This window comes from Urocitellus parryii, chromosome 2, assembly GCF_045843805.1.
Source record: "Urocitellus parryii isolate mUroPar1 chromosome 2, mUroPar1.hap1, whole genome shotgun sequence".
In the NCBI taxonomy this organism is placed as follows: domain Eukaryota; kingdom Metazoa; phylum Chordata; class Mammalia; order Rodentia; family Sciuridae; genus Urocitellus; species Urocitellus parryii.
Genome location: NC_135532.1, coordinates 104,574,592 through 104,595,584, shown reverse-complemented (window position 1 = coordinate 104,595,584; position 20,993 = coordinate 104,574,592). Strand labels below are relative to the sequence as shown.

Genomic DNA, 20,993 nt, shown 5'->3' with positions numbered 1-20,993 from the left:
ACATGTAGTATTTGGATGAATTTTATTTTTAAAATATTTAAAATCTATAAAATATTTTGAATTTTCTTTTAAAAATTGTTGGGCTGGGGATGTGGCTCAAGCGGTAGCGCGCTCGCCTGGCATACACAAGGTGCTGGGTTGGATCCTCAGCACCACATAAAAATAAAATAGAGATGTTGTGTCCACAGAAAACTAAAAAATAAATATTAAAAAATTCTCTCTCTCTCTCTCTCTCTCTCTCTCTCTCTCTCTCTTTCTCAAAAAAAAAATTGTTATTGTGGGCCTTTATTCAGATTAATTTATCTCAAAAGATTATCATGTTCAAATATTACTAAATGTACTTTAAATGCATGAGTGCAATGACTAAATTTAAAAAAAAAAAAGCTTACAAACCACTTAATCTAATTTTTTTTGTAGCAGGGATTAAACCAGGGATGCTTAACCATTGAGCCACATCCCCAGCCCTTTTTTATATTTTATTTAGAGACAGGATCTTGCTGAGCTGCTGAGGCTGGCTTTGAACTTGCCATCCTCCTGCCTCAGTCTCCAGAGCAGCTGGGATTACAGGCGTGAGCCACTGCACCCAACTAATCTAATAATTTTAAAAGGGCGGCCAGAGAAGGCATGAATATGCAAAATAGGAAAAATGGGGAATAACAAACTCACAGAGCAAAAAAACACTTACAAAAGAAATTGGGCTTTGTGATTAGCAAGAGGAATATTTGTTAGACAAGTTACCAACAAATATGTAACAAACTCCTACAAATGAGTAGGAACAGACCATCCCAACTATGAAATTCGAGAAGATGTCAACAAACAGTGCACCCAAAAGGAGAGATCAACGGCTCCCTTTAAAGAGGCTCTATGAAAAGCATCATGGGCAAGAAACAAGTTGAACTACAATGAAATGTCATTTTTGTCTCATCACACAGTGGAGGAGCTGTGGAAAAGAAGGCAGGTTCATATGTTGCAAAAGTGAATACTGCCACACATGGTGGTGCACACCTATAATCCCAGCAACTCTGGAGGCTGAGGCAGGAGGATCCCAAGTTCAAAGCTAGCCTCAGCAATTTAACGAGGCCTCAACAACTTAGTGAGACTCTGTCTCAAAATAAAAGGGGCTATAGAGTTGTGGCTCAGTGGTTAAGTGCCTCTGGGTTTAATCACCAGTACCAAAAACAAAACAAACAAACAAACAAACAAAAAACAGTGAATGTTAACTGGTGCATCTCGGTGGCGGTCAAATTAGCACCATCTTTAAAATTGCAAATGCACATATGCATGTACCTTTCGAACTTACAATTCTACTTCCCTCATTTACTCGTATATGTTCTCAAAGGTGCGAAACTACATTTCACATACGGCATGCATATACAACATTGTTTGTAACAGCAAAATATTGGGGGGGGGGCGGGAAACAGGAGATAAACTAAAAGAAAATGTTGAATTCATATAATGGATGCTATGCTGAAGAAAATAATGTACTGATACAGAAGATTCAAGAGATAAAGTTGAACAAACAAGGTGCAGAACAATGTGTTCCCTGCTGCCATTACTGGAGGAGAAAGGAGAAAGAGGTGGCAGAAGGAATAGGACAAAGGACAGGGTATTTAACTCAAAGGGCCATGTGGAACTGGGGACCAGGTGTGTCTGTAGGAAAACTGGAAGCCCCAGAACAGTCTAAAAAGACAACTGGCTTTCCTCTGCTCCCCACAGAGCTTCACCCTGACTTTGCCAAGCCCTCGAGCCTCAGCCAGGTTATGGGGACAGAGCAGGATCCCGTGCCTGAAGTGCAGGCTGCATAGTGGGGAGCCCCTGCTGGACCAGCATGCACCCAGAAATACCATAAGTTTGTTCAGAATTCCCAGGGATGTCAGCTGGGAGGCAAGGGGGCTGCAGTCTGCCAGCCCTGTTTGGTAATTCACTGAAAGACGCCTTCTGCTCCCATAATAACAGACCCAGAATCTGAGGTTCCGAGGAAAAGCAGCCTGACCAACATCATGTGGCTGAGAGAGCTGATCCCGTCCTGGGCAGCCAAACTCAGTCCCCCTCTGCTTCCACTCCTTTCCACTCTCTCCATCACCAACCTCAAATGTCAGCTCTTCCTCTGGGGGGCGGGGGGTGGGGGTGGCTGCCAAGTTCACATGCCCTGTGAGGCAGGCATCCAAGGATCACGGCTTCTTCATTCAAAAGAGGAAGCAGCCTCAGAGAGGTTGCGTGATCTGTCTGGGGTCACACAGCCACTCAGTAGCAGGATGGAGGATGACTTGATGGACAACACTGTCACTCTCACATCTTCCTCCACACTGTTTAGAACAGCGCCCCCTCCGTGGTGCCTACTGTCCCCAGGTCCGTGTGGTCACCAGCTCCCCCTTCCATACACTTTGTTGATGAGCACACCATGACAGCTTTGGAGGCGTATAAAAGACTGTCCCCTTGCTGCTTCCCCAATGCAGGGCCCAGAGCAGTGGGCATGTCCCCTGATGGCGAGCCATTCATTCAGGAGGACCAGAAGCAGACCATATAATGAAGCACAGGAGACCTCCCAGGGCTGGGCTCCCTGCCTGTCTACGGGGACCTGGGCAAAGACTTCACCCCTCAGACTCATCAGGAAAGTGCTGCTTTGCCTGCTTTTGCAAGGATGGAGGCTGTCACTAGCATCACCTGGTAGAGGGCGGGGCAGCCAGGAGACCCAGCAAAAGGTGAAAGCCTTGTCGCCATTTCACCACCTGCAGGCAATCTGCTGCAGACTGATTTCCTTAATGAGTGTCCAGAACTCTCCCTGTGAGGGGCTTTGTGGAGACAGAGCCCCTGGGAGGTGGTCAGTTCATGAGGGTGAGTTCCCCCTCCCTCCAAGAAGCCTGCCCTGATCCACTGGGCGTCCAGCAGCCTGCTCAGATCTCTGGTGTGCCCCAGGACAGTCAGAAGACATGTCTTTCTGGTCCTGCTTTTTTTCTCCCTGAGGGCATTTCTGAGGACAGGAAGGTTTTACCTGCACTTCTGTGCCCAGGAAGTGTGCAAAACCAGGCAGAGCACACACACAGAGATGGTGGAGAAATGATGCCAGGCACAGGAAGGGCTCACTCTTGGCTCTTTTCCAGGGACAGAGCAGTGAAAGGTCCAGGGCTGGAGTTAGGAGAGGGGAACACAGAGCCTGGCTCTGCACATAGTCACCCTCTCTGAGCAGCTGCCTCTGGGCTAGATCCAGTCCCTCCCATTGCTAGACACTTCTGTGCACCTTCCTTGCTTGTAACCTTCATTTTTTTTCACTCAACAAACAGTGGGTGCCTGCTCTAAGCCAGGAACTGTGTACCTGAGAGCTGGGAACACAGCACATGGCACAGGGCCAGGCACATAGGACCTATTACAAAATGTAACTTCCTTATGGGAAAAACACCATCTCCAAATTGCCAGAGGGGGCCTCCCCCACACTCTCCCAGACCAAACTTAATGTCTTCTGTCATGCTCGGATGGGGACGCTTAATGACATTATCCTGAAGGGTCCACTCTGGGGCTGTAATCATGGCTGAGCAAGAAAACAAAACTCAAGATTGCTCAGTGCCCTCCCCAGGGCCCTGGCGGTGTTACTGTCACAGGGAAGTGAGGTGTCAGGGCGCAGCTATGGCATGCTATTTAAGAAGCCTCGGTGCTTTGAAAATCGTGACTATCTTAGAGGCCCAGGAGTGTCTGGGTGGGCTCATTGGGCAGGGGGTCTGGAGGGGGACATGTCTGCTGCAGGCATTGGCGATGGCTGGGTGACATGGCCTCTCTCAGCGTGGCCTCAGGCTTTGGATTTGATGGAGCAGGGGCAAGGGCAGGCTTCCTAGCTTCCTTTAACCACAGTCATGATAGCGCCCCTGGGGATCCGCCACTGCAGGAAAGTAGGAGAACCAATCATTTTCCTCTAGGGACAGCCCACAAAGGGGAGAGGCCTGGTGACAGGTGTGAATAATGGCAAAGACTGCAAAGAGAAAGGAGGCCCTGAGCACCCGGAATCCCCTCAGCAGACTGCACGTTCCTTTCAAATACATGTCACCACGCTTGTAAAGATGCTAGGCCATCTAATCCTGCTCCCTGCCTCCAGTCCTCCGAGGGCTTACCTTGTCCGCTCCTAGCCCTAACCCTCCCAGAATGTCCCATGATGCTTCCCCAAACCATCTCCCTCAGTGAATCTCTGTCCTCTATCCCTTTAAGCTCCCTGTGGTTCCCTAACTTGCTACTGCCACCGTCCCTTCCCCTCCCCCAGGCACACATCTGTGCAATTCCATTGGGCCTGGGCACTGGCCACCTCAGGGGAGCCCCACCCCCCTGCTCTCAGAGCTTCTGGGATTGTTCCCACCACAACAGTTATATGGCAAGGGGCCAGGCTGGGGACAACTTCAAGACAGAGGCTGGGTTTCCCTTATCAGAGTCCCCAGGACTCCATCCACATGATTTAGAGAAAATGGTGGGTGAACGTCTAGGGACACACGGTGTGAACAGAGGAATAAAAGCGACACACTGCCTTGAAAAATCACCTGCAAAGAACTTGGAAAGCAGAGCTACATGAGCTCAGGCCATTCATGTCATGCCTTTCCTCCTCAATTTGCACCTGTTTACAATGGTGCCAATAATGTCTTCCTGGGCCTGGTTTCACAGGAAAGTTTTTAAGATTTTCTTGATACAGATATTGAGTAGAGGGTTTGTTTTATTTAAAGATGCTCACTCAGAATGAATCCACCAGCAGTGGACACACTTAAGAACCCTCAAGTTTTTTTTCACAGATGTCCATTCCCTCTCCCCATCACACACACACACAGGGAGTTCACACTCTGACCGGCTGGGCAGCCCTTTCGTCCCCAGTGCCCACAAAGACAGCCATCTGTCCAGTTCCAGGTGGATCTGACTCACGCCCCGTCTTCCTGGAGCGGAATCAATGAGGCTTCCCCGGGCCTCCCCTCCTCCTGGGGTTTCCATGGGAATCCTCCCACGTGTGACTGAGCCAGGAGACCCCAAGGTGGAAGCTCAGCTGTCAGCCTGGGAGGAGAAGGGGATGGGATGAGAGAGGCTTGCTGGGCGGGGACCAGGCCAGCCTGCTCTGCAAGGTCATTTGAAAGAGACATAGCTCTGAGCTAGTGAGGCCATGTGCAAGCCTGGTCACCATGCAGCTGCCCCAGCACCCAGAGGGCTGCCCCAGGACAGCCAGCCTCGGTGAGGTCCAGCATGGCTCAGGCTGGGGCAAAGCATGAAAAGAGGAGTAGGAGGAAGACGCTCCTTCATGGAACCCTCTGGAGAGATTTTCTATTAGGAGAACAGGACCATCCTCACCTCTAACCTCTTATTTATCTCCCAAGATGAACTCTGCCCTTCAACTCAACTGTCTGAAATCAAAATGCTTGAAAGAAAAGCACAACTCTTCCAGCCTCAGGGTTTATCTAGGGGACCATAATAGGGATCTGCTAGTGTTTCTGAAGGTCCCTCATTAAGCCTGCATGTCTCTGGGGGACATTGGGAAGCCAGCTATAGAAAGAGGGAGAAAGGGAGACCCACGGTGGGGAGAGGCTGCGTTTGGGAGGCAGCTGCTGCAGCCCCAGGCCTCTGGGACTTGCATTTCTCCCAGAATGTGGCTAACAGGTGGTTGTGTCTGCAGAGCTAGTTGGGCTGAGCTGGAGAAGGCAGAGCTCTGGTTTATCCTAATTTCACAGCATTTCAAGCCTGGTGGGTGACGCTGGCCCTGCTCTGGTCTCTCCCTCTTTACACACTAACACGTGGAGGTGCAGAGCTTGGAGCAGCAGCTGTCCTGCCTGCCCATAAAGGGTGCACCCCCAAGGTCACATCTTCAGATACAGCCCCCCTTCTCTCTGCAAATTCACCTAGGACTTACACCTCTAGCCCTCTGCAGAGACTCCCAAGCTGGGGCTCCTGCCGTGGCTTCCCTCAGCACCAGGCTCACCTATTAGAAGCTTCTGGTCACCCTAGATAGCATGCTCCTCGGGCCACCTTGTAAAGTCATCTGGCCTCTTTCCATCTGAAGCCCCCCACCCCCACCATGGATACACTCAGTGTCTTAGTGCTGGGGGACATCTGGGGACCCACTGGAACCTCAGAATCACAAGTCCTAGGCTGACCCATGCCCCTTCTCTTTCCCATGTCCCAGGTACCCCTCTGCACACCCTTGCTTTTGCTGTGGATCTCCATCTCTCCGCCTCCCTCACTCAGTGACTTCAACTGTCCCTTAATCCAGACCAATCAGCACTGCCCTAGGAAGGTCTTTGCCTCCCAACCCACCATGCTGCTGAGAGGGTAAACCCTACCACCTGCCTGTTCTGCCCTCCGGGCAGCTTCTCCAAACTAAAACTGTACCCCTTAGGTTGGCACTCAAGGGTCCCTGAGACCTGCACTTGCTTATTTCTCCCATGCTCAGTCTCTCTTCAGGGCCCACCTCAGAGCCTTCAGGGCACATTCTTTTCATACACTGGGCACCCTGGGCCTTCCCACCCTCCCATGCCTCACTCTCCCTGTCCCATTCTGTGTGCAGCCCTTGGTCCCACTCCTCCACCTCACCGTGCCCTCATTGTAGCTGATGTCTCCTGGACCATGTGCTGCATGTCTTGATGCCAGGGCGGTGCCCAGCCAGTCTATTTGTCTCCCAGACTAGCACACACCCTGCACCTGCTACATCTGGCTGTGTTAAATCCTTGCCAGTCTGAAGAAGGAATATCTGCTCTACACCTCTTGTATGGCTTGCATTTTTACCAAGAAGTTTTTTCACGATTAAAGTAGACATTTTAAGTGGGGATTAAGTTCTAAACTCAATGTGTGAAGTAAAAAAATCACATGCAATCAACACTGCCCTAGGAAGGTCTTTTGAAGGTCCAGAAAGTTCAAGATAAATGATTTGGGATGTGTCAGTCTCTTTCCCCAAGTCAGAGCCAGATAGCTGTTTCCTGCAGCCTCTGAACACATCCATATTTCTGAGCAGCAGCAGGAAAACCCAGTTAGCTTATTTAGGAACCATGTTTTATTTAAACTGTGTTGCTGAATTTTTAATTTTTTATTATTGATCTTTTTTTGCCAAGTATGTTTAGTCATATTCACATAAGTTAAGTGCACACATTATGCATTTTTTAAAAAAATGACTACCAGGAAAGACTTCTGATGACCTTGATCTAGGCCCCTCTGCCCTCAGGAATTCCCACATTGAGTGAGTCATTCTAGCTGGGGTGCTGCTGCCTGAGACCCCCTGTTCCTGTACTAACAGAGAAGGGACGGACATTCCAAGAGCCTCGATTTGTGACAACTGGCCAGAGAGCTTAGAAAAAATTAACTGTGACATGGTGAGTTGTACTGGGTTCTTTCCCAAAAGAGCAAGAAACCCAGAGCTCTGGCCTGGGACCTGGCCACTGCCTGGGCTAGAAGTGAAGCCCCACTAGGACAAATTTGCATGAATGATAAAAAGGTTCCAGTCCCATGAAAAGCTAGGGAGACAAATATGCTATCAGGGTGACCCGCAGTGAATAAGCCCATGAAGTGCTGGAGTAAAACTAAGAAGGCCAGGAGGTTAGGGGGTGGCCAATGGGGACAAAGGAACACAAGGGGACCTGGAAGACCCTGGGAATGTCCAGAGTTTACTTAAAGTCTTTGAGGAGGTTCTAAAAGTGAGGAAGAAATTGGGTATATTTACATTTTTAAAATGATAAATGGTTATTACTATTTGATAAACTGATATGTGGAAAAACTATAAAAGCATTAAAGCTATGAAGCTTTAGCCTGTACTTTTCTTCTTCCGTGAGGTAGGACACCCTGTCATAGGTTACAGTTGGTTTCTGTTTCATTCTCTCTGTGTGTGAATTGTCTGTGGTCTTCAAGCCTTTGGTCATGTGCTTGTTGACTTGAAGACTTCTCCACATTTGAAGAGATGAGCCTGTTGCAATAGGAGTGGCAATTCTTTGGACTCTTTATAGTGATTTCTTTTCCTTTCAGATTTTATTTCTACATCTTTGAATTTAATCCATCCTTAAAATAGAAAAGAAGTACAAACTGGAGAGATACTTGAGTGAAATGGCTGGTAAGTTGGATTTTGTTTGCCATTTGCCCCCCCCCAAGGTGGCTTAAATTCATTTTATTACCATTTTAAGGAAGTTTTAAGGAGGGAATCAGAAGGTAATTGTCTCAGAGGAATGTGGCCTTAGGTAAAGCATGTTCCTGACATGCTTTTGACACTTTGTTTTTCTGCAAACTCATTTTATCTGCAGCTTTCAAAAAATAATGAAGGAAAAAAAGAATCAAGTCTTTAATCTAAAAAATAAATAAATAATAAAGGTTTGGGGGGGGAGAGATTTGAGAGAAGGATTTGGGGGAGCTCCCATCAGTGGGGGGGATGGAAGCTGCAGAGTTTAGCTGGAGGACAGAGGTGCCAAGGTGGAACAGAGAAGATGAACTATCTCTAATGCTATGATCTCTTCCCACAGGGCCGGGGTGGGCAAATTGTGAATCATTTTAATAGCCTTCCCCTGAGTCATCTCACATTTTCCAGATTTAGGCTCATCAAATTGGGGGGGGGGCAGAAAATGAGTAGGTGGATAGGGGGCTCAGATTCCTAAGGAGAGGGGAACTCCTATCTTCACCCCCAAATCCGGAGGAGGGCAGAGTGCCAAAGAGCTGGGAGAGGTTAGATAACTTGTTCAAGGTCACACTGCTGGCTGGTGGTGGAGGCAGAATTTGAATGCAAACCCTGCTCCAGAACCCAGAGTTTCCCATCTCCTCAAGACAGAGGTACCAAAGTGTCCTCTTCTCCCTTCCTGTCGGCAGCAGCCAGCGCTTGGCCATGGGGCAGCGGGAGCAGCCACTCCTCCAGCTTCTCCAGCCAGTCAGAGGTCTGGGGCTGGGTGTCCTCTCCTGGCTCAGAGCCGGTGGCGCGTCCAGCGCGACCAGGGCAGACACATTTGCTGCGCTCTCGAGGCTCTGGCCTCCTCTCCCCTTCCCTGAGCCCCCATCCCCTCCCTTCCTAAGCAAAGCCAAGTTTGTATCCAAGCAAGGCCGGGAACTGGCCCCAAGTAGCTCTCCGGCTAGGCGATCAGCCTCCATGTCCCAGCGTCAGGAATAAACCGTGACAACAGCCACCACTTCACTAGTGCCTACCTGGTGCCAGGCGCTTTACTTTCACTGCTCCGAATCTCCGGACTAACATATTTCTCCTCTCAGCCCGCCCAGGAAGTGTTGTCCCCATTACACAGACTAGAGAGCAGCTCTGGAAAGTTGGATGACATGCAGGGATTCGCACAACTAATACTAATGCAAGCTAACGTATGATTGAGAGCTTCCCCTGTGTCGGAACCGGTTTCCATACCATCCCTCAGATCCTCCAGTACCCTTCGAAAACTGGCACAATTCTCATCCCCATCTTATGGATGAGAAAAGCGAGGTCTGACGCCTTGCCCAAGGTCACCCAGCCAGTGAATGACGGATATTGGACCCATACCCATGCAGGGTAATTCAGGAGGCTGTGTGTGTGTGTGTGTGTGTGTGTGTGTGTGTGTGTGTGTGTGTACTGGAGTACACAGAGAAGCAGCGGACTTGGAACCCACCGCTCTAGGGGGGCCCCCCAACGTTCCAGGGCTGCGCGCATACCAACCGCCTTGGACTGCCACAATCCGCCGAAAGAAATTCCCGGGGACAGGAGCAAGACCGACATCTGGAGCGCTGACTGTGATGAGTGCCGGCCCGTATGAAGAGCTGCTGGATTTCAGCTCCCGACCCCTGCGCGTCCCTCACCAGGGGATGGAAAATACTCACCATAAAAGAGAGGGCGAGCGCCTGCCCCGGAGGAATCCCCAGCGCTGGCAGGTCCCGGAATCCCGGGAGAGAAGTCTGCTGCTGCCGCTGCCGCCCACTCAGGGGCGCCCAAGTGACCCCGCAGATGGTGGCTTCCTCCCCAGAGCCAGCGGCGCGTCCTCGCGACTGGTGCCCGGCAGCAGCGCCCTCTCTGCCCGGCAGGGTGGCCTGGAGTTGGGAGCGTTCTTGGCGAAGTTGGCGCTCAGACGCGGCGAGAGGGCACCGGAGGTCCGGCCCAGAGTGGGGAGGCGCCTTTACTGAGCCGATCCTAGGTGCGCGCGGAGGCCCGCGCTCTAGCCGCTCCGAAGCTTGGCGCCTGACCTGGAGGGCGGCGAGTCCCGCGCTCAGGGCGCACGGGCCGCACCTCGGCAGCCGGCCACCGGCGCGCCCAGCGTCTTCGCCAGATTCGTGGGCGCACGCAGCGCTGATTGCAGCGGTGGCTCGGGCCCGGGCTGTGGTGCGCTCATCGCCTTCCCCAGGGGCTGGGCGCCTTTGTGCGCGGGGCGCGCCGGCCGCCGCGGCCAGCCCTGGATGCTGCAGCCGCCGCCGCCTCCCCCTCCTCCTCCGCCGCCGCCCGCTCCCCGCCTTCCCGGCCGGCCCGGAGGCTGCAGCTGAAAGCCGATCCGGCTGAGCTCATCCCTGAAGGCCACTAATCCAATAGCCGCGGAAGGCGCGGCCGCCGGGAACGCCCCTTCCCCCACCATCCCGCGCCCTGGCCGTCCCAGCTCGAGCCGCTGCCGGCGCCGCCACCTTCTCGAGGCCACCAGCTGGCGGGAGAAGGAAGTGGAACCCGCGCCCGCTCCCCTGTGCCGAAGCGGCGCGGTCGCCATTCACTCACCCGCCCGCTTGCCCGCGCACTCCCTCACTCACGCACTCATTCATGCACGCGGTCCTCCCCCATTCATTCAAGCGCGCCTGCAGCGCCGGGGTGGGTGCCCTGAGAGGGAGGAGATACCCAGTCACTAGACAGCTTCTGTGCCTTTACTCAATGCACGTGGGAAACAGCGGCCGGGGAAAGAGAATTATTTAATAAGCCCCTTCCGTAGACACACATGTCCACACTTTATTTCCGAGACCAGGCTCCAACTCATCTTTTAAAGTCCAATTTCATCCCGCACCTGCTTCACGGCGCCTTCCGAGCCCATCCGAGGCGCTGGGAGATGGATCTCTGCTCAGCTGGCTACCAGCGCAGATGGTGGGCGGCTTCATTTCGAGCTTGAGCTCAAAGATAAGGCAGAGGGCGTGGCCAGAGCAAAGGACCGACTCTGATTCTGGTATCTTTGCTTCCTTGGGCAAATTGAAAGCTCCTGGCCTAGGCGCCCTGCCTGTGATCCCAGAATTGACATCAGGTCCATTCCACAGTCATTTGCTGACCCCAACCCTCTCCGTGCCAAACACCTGGCAGAGGGCCTAGATTGGAGAGGGCTGATTTTATCAGGGACCTGGAAGAGGAGTATAGACAATCCTACCCCATGAAGGCAATGTTTTCATGCGGGCTCTGGTGTTCCTTTCCTAAACTGGGAAGGGCAATCTGGGAATGCTTCCTATTGGAGATGGCTACATGAATTAGCCACTGGAAGTAAGGGAACAGCATAGTCGCCTGGACAGATACTTAGCACAGCCCAGAGCCTGTAGATGACTATGCTTGAGTAGGTGGTAACTGGAAGGATGCTTAGGGTTTTGCAAAGGGTTTGTTCTTTCCCCAAGATCAGTTTCCCCAAGACTTTTGACCTTGCCTTCCAGAAAAATCTCTCAGCAGTAGAGGAGATGGGTGGATGGCAGAAATCAGCTTGGAGGAGTGTGAGGAATGGATGGTGCTTCATGAACCGAGTCAGCCTGGCGGAGTGGCAAACAGGGTGTGTTGATAAAGTAGTTATCCTACTTATTCTGCTTCATCATTGTCGGTTTGCATGACTGTCTCCCTCCTGAAACTGTGGTCCCCCTGCTGGGCAAGCATCTGTATCTGATATGTCTCTGGATGCTCTGTGCCCTCACAGAAGAGCTGCTAAGGGAATGATTTGAAAGGATCCAGGTAGCAGTGCACATTGATATCTTCCCTGGGTCTCCTACCTGGAAGCTCCTGAGGCACCTGTTCTCCTGGCCACTGTGGCTAGGCAGAAAGAAAAGAAAATTTGAGGAAAGACCAGAAGCAAAGGGGAGCTTTGAGCAACAAGACTTTTGAGCTGATGGTTTCTCTGCCTGGATCTTACTGCAATCTGGCAGATGGGGAGGGGGATGGTCTTTATTTCCCCTCCTTGCTGGGGAACATCACAGCAGCTTCTAGAACAAGGCAGGGAAGGGCAGTGGCCACAATTTGAGAAATTAGCTCCCCTGGCAACTCCAGATGGGTTCCATCTGGCCTTTTCAAATGAGACTATTCCTAGGGCATAAAAGAGTGGCTGCAGCAGCACCCCCAAGTCTCCTGAAGGCCCCCAAGTCTTCCATCCCCTGAATAGCAAGGAGCCCGGCCTGCTATTCAGGGACCAGAGGGTGCTTAGCACTTAGATTCTGTTCCTCTCCCCAGCTCAGGCACCACCATCCCTATTGCCAGGGCTGTCTTCATAAAAGAAAAACCACCCGTGCCACTCCCTTCACTCTTGGCATTTCAACTCCCTGCATCTAGGCTCTGGGACAGGCAACACTGGGACCCCAGAGCCCCTCTGTGACCACGCTGCCTCTCCCCAACATGGGCCTTTGCACCTGCTGACCTTGCTCCCTATATAGACTCCCAGGAAACCCCAATGCACCTTTCAGCTTCCCGCTTGTGCACATGTCACCCCCTCCAGGAAGTCTTCCTGTCATGCCGGGTTTGACATGGTGCCCTCCAGAGTACATCCTCAGCCCTTTTTTTCTCATGGTCCCAACCTCAGGGTCACTGTTGTCTCTTTTCTTGCCCCCATTCCAAGACAAGGGCAAAGCTGTCTTTTCCAGTTTTAGAGACTTTGAAAACCACGTATATATTTCCTCTTGCTAAGAGCTCAAAGCACAAAAATATGCATTCTTCCCTAGCCCGAGCTGGGGTGGGGGCTCCTTCTCTAAGCTGTAGAGCACCATGTCACCTGACCTCTGTCAGAGCAAACACTTAGGGAATCGCCAGATTCCTGCATTAGATGGTAACTCTTTTTAAACAGTTTAATTGCATGTATTTATGGGGCACAGTATGATAATTCAATAAAGGTGCCTCTGTAGGATAAGATTATGTCTGATTCATCCCAATGCCAATACAGGTTTGTGGGATGAATGACTAAAGACAAAGTAGAAGAAAGGAAAGACAGGTTAGGCAGGCAGGCAGGCACTGAGACTCCACGGCATCTCTTTCCTTCCTTCTTTCATTGAAGACATTGAGTAGTCAGAATTGGGTCAAACATAAATCATTAGCGCTTGACACACTGTCAATATTACCCATGTGTGGCCCTTAATTTACTTATTTATGACATGATGAACACCTGTGCATCCAACCCAAGAACTGGAACATTCCCAACACCATGTGCTCCTTTTCTGGCTTCAATTAGTTAAAAAAAAAAAATGAAGAAAAAAGAAACAAACCACTATTCGAATTGTTATGGCTTATTATTTCCTTGTGTTATTTTTTCTATATGTGTGTGTGTTTGTTTCCTAAAAATTTATTTTATTTAGTTTTAATTGTTTTTTGAAATTTACAAATAAAACGTTAACTGAATATTGTTTCTAGGGACCCAATAGGACTATTTGGACTCAATAGGACTTATGCTTTAAGGATTGTAACTGTAGCTCATTCATCTTCATGGCAGTATAACGGTTCAGTGGATGAAGATACACAACTTATTTTCCCAGTTTCTTCCATAGCCTTGTGAATTAGCTCTCCTTTGGGGCTTCTAGGACTTAGGACCTAGAAGTGTAATGAAAAACAGCACCTCCACTGGCCCACCCAGGTACATCAATGCTAATGCTTGGAGTGGAATAGTTGTGAGTCTGGGTGACCTCCTCATCGCAGTTAGTCTGGGTCAATTCATCCAAATGAAGTGCTCCAATCCAGCTACAAGAAGAGCTGTATGTAATTGCATCATTACATACAAAGTAATCGCATCATTCACTGGGGATCCCAGGGAACCCTGACTCCAATGTATTCCCTCAGAATCACTCGTATACAAATAGGAGATTGGCATATTGTCAGGGCTGCAGATTCCCCAACCATTTCATCTCCTGTTCCATTGTCCTTTTCCTTTTAGATAATTAGTTAGTGAGGCCCAGTGGTCTCAACACCATAGGAAGAATCTGGAAAACACCCGAGAGCCTGCAATGAAACAGACATTTTACCTTATGCGTATATACAACCACATGACCAATGTGATTCTACAACCTGTACCATCAGAAAAATGATAAGTTACACCCCATCTATGTATGATATATCAAAGTGCATAAATGCATTCTATTGTCATGTATAACGAATTTAAAAAAAATTAAAAAGAAAGAAAAAGACAGGTGAGTTCAGTGACAGAGGCACCCAAATTCATCAGTAAGCATTGCACTTGGTGTAGGACAGGATATTAGGGACACACACACACTCACACACTCACACGCACATAGACAGAGGCCTGGAGGTTGTGTTACAAAATGCCTTGGCACACTGGGACAAGGTGGTGGGGTGTGTGTGGCAGATCATGGTAGGGTGGCACATGTCACAGGACTTTTAGCTCTTTAATTTCTATCATTTTCATTTTTCTCTCGTATAAATCTAGATGACAATAACGACTGCATAAAGTTGTAAAGATGAAAGGAGACGACGTATCCAATGGTTTAGCCAATGTTTCTTCAAGCCATGATCTTGCATAAGTTGCCAGACATCAAGGAGGTTCAGATTCCAGTCCCTAACATGGAACGAATGGAACCTTCCTCTGTGTCATTTGTCACTTTGGGATGTGGAACAGCTGTGAACCTGGCAGGAAGCAGAGTCACTTCCTGTGAATGCACCTAAAGCCCAGCACTCAGCCACGCCTCCCCCAAATCTCTTGAAAACCCTCTTCACAATTCATTTTTGGTGAAAGTGGACAAAGGAATCCCCCTCATTTCTCAGGCTCCCTTGCCCCTGGCTGCAGGTGGACTCTGGATTCTACTGAACAGGCTCAGTGGTCAGACACTGAGTGGATACACTGCCTGAGGAAAACTTCCAGGCCTCGGAATCCACTCGGGCTGGTGTGGGGAAGCAGAGGCTCGATGGCAGGAGCTTCCTCATCTCAGCGGTGGCAGGAGCTCCCTTACCAGGCGGTTCTGCAGAGTAAGCGAACTGCAGGTGTATTCCTGAAAACTCAGTCCAGAGCCCAGTTGCCACCTCTCACTGATCTTGTGAACTCTTTGATCTTTCTGGCAAGTCCCGACCTGCATGAAGTACCTGGAGGGATTCTGTTGTCAGCCGTGGAGAGCAACTGCTGTCACCACACTGTGCCCACCTCCCTGACAGCTTTTCCAACCAAAACGACTCTCAGGGATCTTTGAAGCTGGAAGCTTCATTCCGAAAAGTAAGGTGGAGGAGAGATGGTTCTAATGGAATGGAGTTGGCAGCCCTGACATCTAGTCCTCAGGGCAGCATTCACAGCATTCACCAAGTCCAGGGACCAGTGCAGAGACTGGCACGTGTCCTCAACGGATGTGGTTCTGCTGCCCTTAATGTGTTGTTGTTCCTGCCTGGTTGTGGGTAATTTTTTCCTGTATCTGATTTCCAGCCTTCCCATCCACTCTGTATTCCCCAATTTCCTTTATTTTTGAGTCTTTTCATACAGTGAATGACATTGATTGAGTTTTGAATATGGAAGTAGTTTCATATTCTTGGTCTAAATCTCACTTAGTCATGATGTATTTATCTTTTTACTATATTGCTGGGTTCAACTTGCAAGTATGTCAGTGAAGGATAAGTGATCAGGGCTCTTCTTATAACACCTTGGTTTTTAACACAAAGCTAATGCTGACTTTAAAGAATGAATTGAGAATGGCTCCTTTTTCTTCTAGTTTCCACAAGTTTGTGGAGCATTGATGTTATTTCTTCCTTTAACGTTTCGTAGAACTTCCCAGTGAGGTAATCTGGCTCTGGAATTTTGTTCATGGGGAGACTTTTTTTTTTTTTTTTTAAGAAATCTATTATTTTCATAGATACTCAGCTGTTCTGTTTAGCTGTTTTGGAGTGAACTGTGTTTTTTTTTTTTTTTTTTTTACGCCTTTTAAGAAATTTGTTAATTTCATCTTGTTGTAGAGCATATTAGCATTAAGTCACTCTTATGATGTCCTCAACATCCTTTTTTAAAAAAAAAAATTTTAGATGTTGGTGAACTTTTATTTTATTCATTTATTTATGTGCGATGCTGAGAATTGAACCTAGTGCCTCACCATGCTAGGCAAGTGCTCTACCACTGAGTCACAACCCCAGCCCTCAACATCCTTTTAATGCATTTGGGTGTGGTGGTGCATGCCTATAATCCCAGTGACTCTGGAGGCTGAGGCAGGAGGATTACAAGTCTGAGGCCAACCTCAACAGCTTAGTGAGGCCCTAAGCAACTTAGCGAGGCCTGTCTCAAAATAAAACATAAAAAGGAGGCTGGGAATGTTGCTTAGTGGTAAAGCACCCCTGGATTAGTACCAAAAAAAAAAAATCCTTTTAATGCATGTGGAATCTGTAATAATGTCATCTCATTCCTGATATTGGTAATTTGGGTGTCTTTTTTCTGTTTTCTTTCTTTCTTTCTTTCTTTCTTTCCTTATTTCTTTATTTCCCTTTTCAGTCTCATTAGCAGTTCCCCCATTTCATTGACCTTTCCAATGAGTCTGTTCTGGTATCATTTATTTCGGTTTTCCTGATTTCTACTTAATTGATTTGTTTTTCTTTATTACTTCTTTTATTTTGCTCCTTCAGGGTCCACCCACTCTTCCTAGTTTCTTAAAGTGGAAACTGAGACCCTTGATTTGAGAACATGTTTTTTTCTTCTTTATCACAGTCATTTAATGCTACAGTTTCCTTCTAAATACTGTTTTAGCTTCAGCACATACAGTTAGCTATGCTGTTTTCTTTTTTTTTTTCAGTTAAAAATGTTTTGTGATTTAAAATTTTTTTCTGTGACTCACAGGTTACTTAGAGTTACATAGTTTTGTTTCCAAATATTTGGAGATTTTTCCATATCTCGTCCTGGTAGGGATTTCTAACTTAATTCCATTGTAGTCCAAGAATATTCATTTTTATCACTGGGGTAATTTGAATGTATTGAAATTTACTTTTGGCTCAGAATATGTTTGACCTTTGTAAATGTTTCAAGTTCCATGGAAAAGAATGACTATTCGGCTGTTTGTTCTGGGAATGCAATGAGGTTCTATTTAAGTTTCCCTTATCTGTAATAATTTTCTGTACACTGTTCTGAACACAACTGAGAGAAAGATGTTCAGGTCTATGACTAAACTGAAGGTTTCAGCTACTCTTGCAATCAGTGTTTCATAATGTGTATGTTGAAGCTTTGTGTTAGGTATGTACACTTTTGGTTTGTTATGGCTCTCTATTAAGCGACCCTTTTTATGCCTGTGAAACCCTGTTGGACATTTATATAACTATTCTAATTTCGTTTTAAAATTAGAATTAACATGGTTTACCTTTTCTCATTTTTTTTAAATTTATTTTTCAGTCTTCGGGGAAAAAACATCTTTATTTTATGTGGTTCTGAGGATTGAACCCAGCGCCCCACGCGTGCCAGGTGAGTGTGTGTTACCACTTGAGCGACATCCCCAGCCCCTCTCATTTTTTTTAACAACCATCTAAACAGGTCTCTGGAAGACAGCTTATGATTGTGACAAGCATTTGTTGTCTGATTAGGTAATTTCTACCTTTTTTATTTTTTTTGGTACCCGTGATTGAACTCAGGGGCACTTAACCACTGAGCCACATCTCCAACCCATTTTTTATATTTTATTTGGAGACAGGGTTTCACTGAATTGCTGAGGGCCTCACTAAGTTGCTGAGGCTGGCTTTGAACTGGCAATCCTTTGCCTCCCAAACCACTGAGATTACAGGCGTGCACCACTGTGCCTGGCTAATATCTGCCTTTTTTTTTTTTTTAATGAATGTTTTTCTCCTTCATTTATATGTGGTGCTGAGGATCCAACCCAGTGAGTCACACATGCCAGGCAAGTGTGCTACCACTGAGCCCCAGCCCCAGCCCTTAATTTCTGCCTTTTGATTAGGGTATTTAGACTATTATGCTTAATGTGAATATTGATTATTGGGATTACATGTTCCATCTTGCTATTTGTTTTTTATTTGTCCATTTTTTCTTTGTTACATTTCTCCTCTTCCCTTGCTACTTTTTGATTATTCTTATAATAATCGATTTTAAAATTTTATTTCATTTGTTGCTTTTTTGCCTACAAGCCATTATTGTGTTATTTTAAAAGTCACTTTAGAATTTACAGTATACATCTTTAATTCATCACAGTCTACTTTCAAATAATATTAGACAATTTCAAGTAGCGTCTAACAACTTTTGAACGGTATATTTGTTTCTCCTTTTTGACTTTCATGTATAGTTTTCATACAAAATTTTATTCCTACATATGTTATAAACCCCTTAACATATTGTATCTTTTGCTCTAAGCTGTCAATTATTTTTTGAAGAGATTTAAATAATAATCTTAAAGCCTTTATATTTACTCACATAGTTATCATTATCAAATGCCTTCTTCCCTTGTACACATCCACATTTCCATCTGGATTAACTTCTCTTCTGCTGGAATGATCTCCTTTTAACATGTCTTCTTTCACCTTTTGTATATCTTAAAAAAAAAAAGTCTTTTAATTCTACTTTGATTTTTGAATGATATTTTCACTTGGTAAAGACTTCCATGTTGATGGCCTTTTTTACTTTCAGCACTGCCTGCTATGGTTTGAATATGTCCCCTCCAAAATTCCAGTGTTGCTCATGTGACAAGAAGTCATTAGGCCACAAGGGCTCCTCCCCTCCTGAATGGGATTATATCCTTATAAAAGAGCTTTGGGAAGCAGTTCTCTTGCATTCTGCTTCCTGCTGTGTGAGGACATAGTTTTCTTCCCTTTGGAGGACATACCTGTCACCAGACAACTGAACTTGTCAGGGCCTTGATTTTGGGCTGCTCAACCTCTAGAACTGTGAGAAAATAAATTTCTGTTCTTTATAAATCACCTGGTCTCGAGGATTTTGTTGTAGCAGCACAACATCAACTAAGACCATCTCCTTACAACCATTGCTTCATTGTCTTGTAGCTTCCATTGTTTCCTTCAAACAATCTGTTGTCATACTTTTCTTCCATCTGTAACAAGTTCCCCCTTTGACGTGGCTACTTTTAGCCTTTATTTTCAAGGGATTTCCTACCCTTAATTGGTTTTAATCAATGTAATTATGATGTGCTTTGGTGTAGTTTATTTGTCTCTTGTACTGAGGCTTCATTGAGCTTTTTGGATCTGTGAGCTTACAGTTTTCATAACTATAAGGGTTTTTTTGGCCATTATTTTTCAGATACTTTTATGTCCCCCTTTATTTCCCCTAAACACTTCAATTCCACATGCATAGGCTTTCTAAAGCTGACCCACAGCTGTTATCGTGTATGTTATATTTGACTATGCCCTTCATTTTCAACATTTCCTATTTTTGTATCTTCACCCCTTCCTTCTACAACATCTAATCTGATATTAATCACATCCAATGTATTTTTCATCTCATATGTTGTGGTCTTGTGTCTAAAAATTCCCTTGGGCTTTTATTGCATCTACTGTATCTTTATTTAACATGTCCAATTTTTCCTCTAGCTTCTTGAACATATGGAAGACAATAACAGTACTCTTCTTAATGTCCTTGTCCACTAATTCTATTATCTGCATCATTTCTCGATCAATTTCAATTGGTGGGTTTTCTTCCTCATTTTGAGTTGCACATGCCAGCTTCTTTGCATGCCTGGCAATTTCTTCCCACTAGGAAGGAAGATCCTTTGAGTATTCTACCCAAAGTCTGCTCTGGCTGGTGAGAATTGCACCATTCTTGTCCTATGTGAGTCCTATGAAGGTTGTTCCTTCTAATCTTTTGGGTCATATTTTCCAGGGTACTTGGGTACTGATGATCTGTACTCACCTGAGTCCTCCAGGTGAGGATCCTTTGCAAATATCCATGATCCTCTCTTAGTGTAGCCCTTTCCTTTTCAGTATTCTGCCCTGCAAACTTAGTTACCTTGGCCCCCTAATCACAGCTCCATACTCTCAAGTCAAAGAGATTTCCAAGCATGGTCTGGCTTCCTCTTGTTTGCCCAGCAGCTCAGAAACTCCCTCTAGGTAGTTAGCTGGGTAGGGTTTATAAATCATGCTTGATCCCAGCTCTCAGAAGTCACTGCCCTACATTGCTTGTTGTCTAGTATATTGTTTCATATATTTTTTTCTGGCTTTCCAGTTCTATGAGATGGGAAGGCACATCCAGATTCTGTTATTCCATCTTGGTTGCAAGGACATGACTTCCTTTTGTATTTCCTTCTGCACACAGAGTAATTTTCTGATGCTTTCAAAGGAGAATCCTGGCTGAAATGCTGCTTATGTGATTAGTGTGGAGATTGAATGAGAGAACATATGTAAAGGGCCTAGCCCAGTCCCCACACAGAGCAAATGTTCAATTAATGCTGATGTATTTAAGTCAGCGTTTGCTGTGGCAACAAACAACTTCCATATCACAGTGCCTTATAAAAACAAACATGTCTAGTTCCTGGATCTGGCAATCAGTGGATCTGCTTAACTCCATCTGCCATGACTCCGTCTGCCATGTCTCTGCACTGCTTTAGCTCATCCATAGCACCAGGCTTTCTCTTTCTGGGATCTGAGCTGATAGTAGCATCATCTGAGACATGCTATCCTCCTGGTGGAAGACAGCATGAGGTCAAATCAACCATGAAAATGCATTTAATGTTTCCGCTCTGATGTGGAGCCTACTGCATCCTCTCATATGCCATTGGTCAAGGCCAGTCGCATGGTTATAAATATGCATGGGATGCTGTTGTACTCCACCCACGGAGAGTCCTGAAAGAGAAGGGAAATGTGATTCTTTTACAGGACTGGAAGCTGATCATTGAGACCTATAATATAACTTACCGCAGCTGGTCAGAGCAATTAACAGCTTCTTCCACAAGTAAATTTCCCTCTATGCTCTTGTTAAAAGCAA

General features: G+C 46.9%; 1 protein-coding gene across 1 annotated transcript in view; it reads right to left on the bottom strand.

Annotated features, from left to right (window-relative positions):
- Spsb4 (splA/ryanodine receptor domain and SOCS box containing 4) overlaps positions 1 to 10,377 on the bottom strand; it is a 64,553-nt gene extending 54,176 nt beyond the window's left edge. Inside the window, exon 1 of the mRNA XM_026385010.2 lies at positions 9,775 to 10,377. The gene's annotated coding sequence lies outside the window, so the exon portion shown is untranslated. The remainder of the gene's footprint in view (positions 1 to 9,774) is intronic.
- Between the last annotated feature and the right edge of the window lie 10,616 nt (positions 10,378 to 20,993).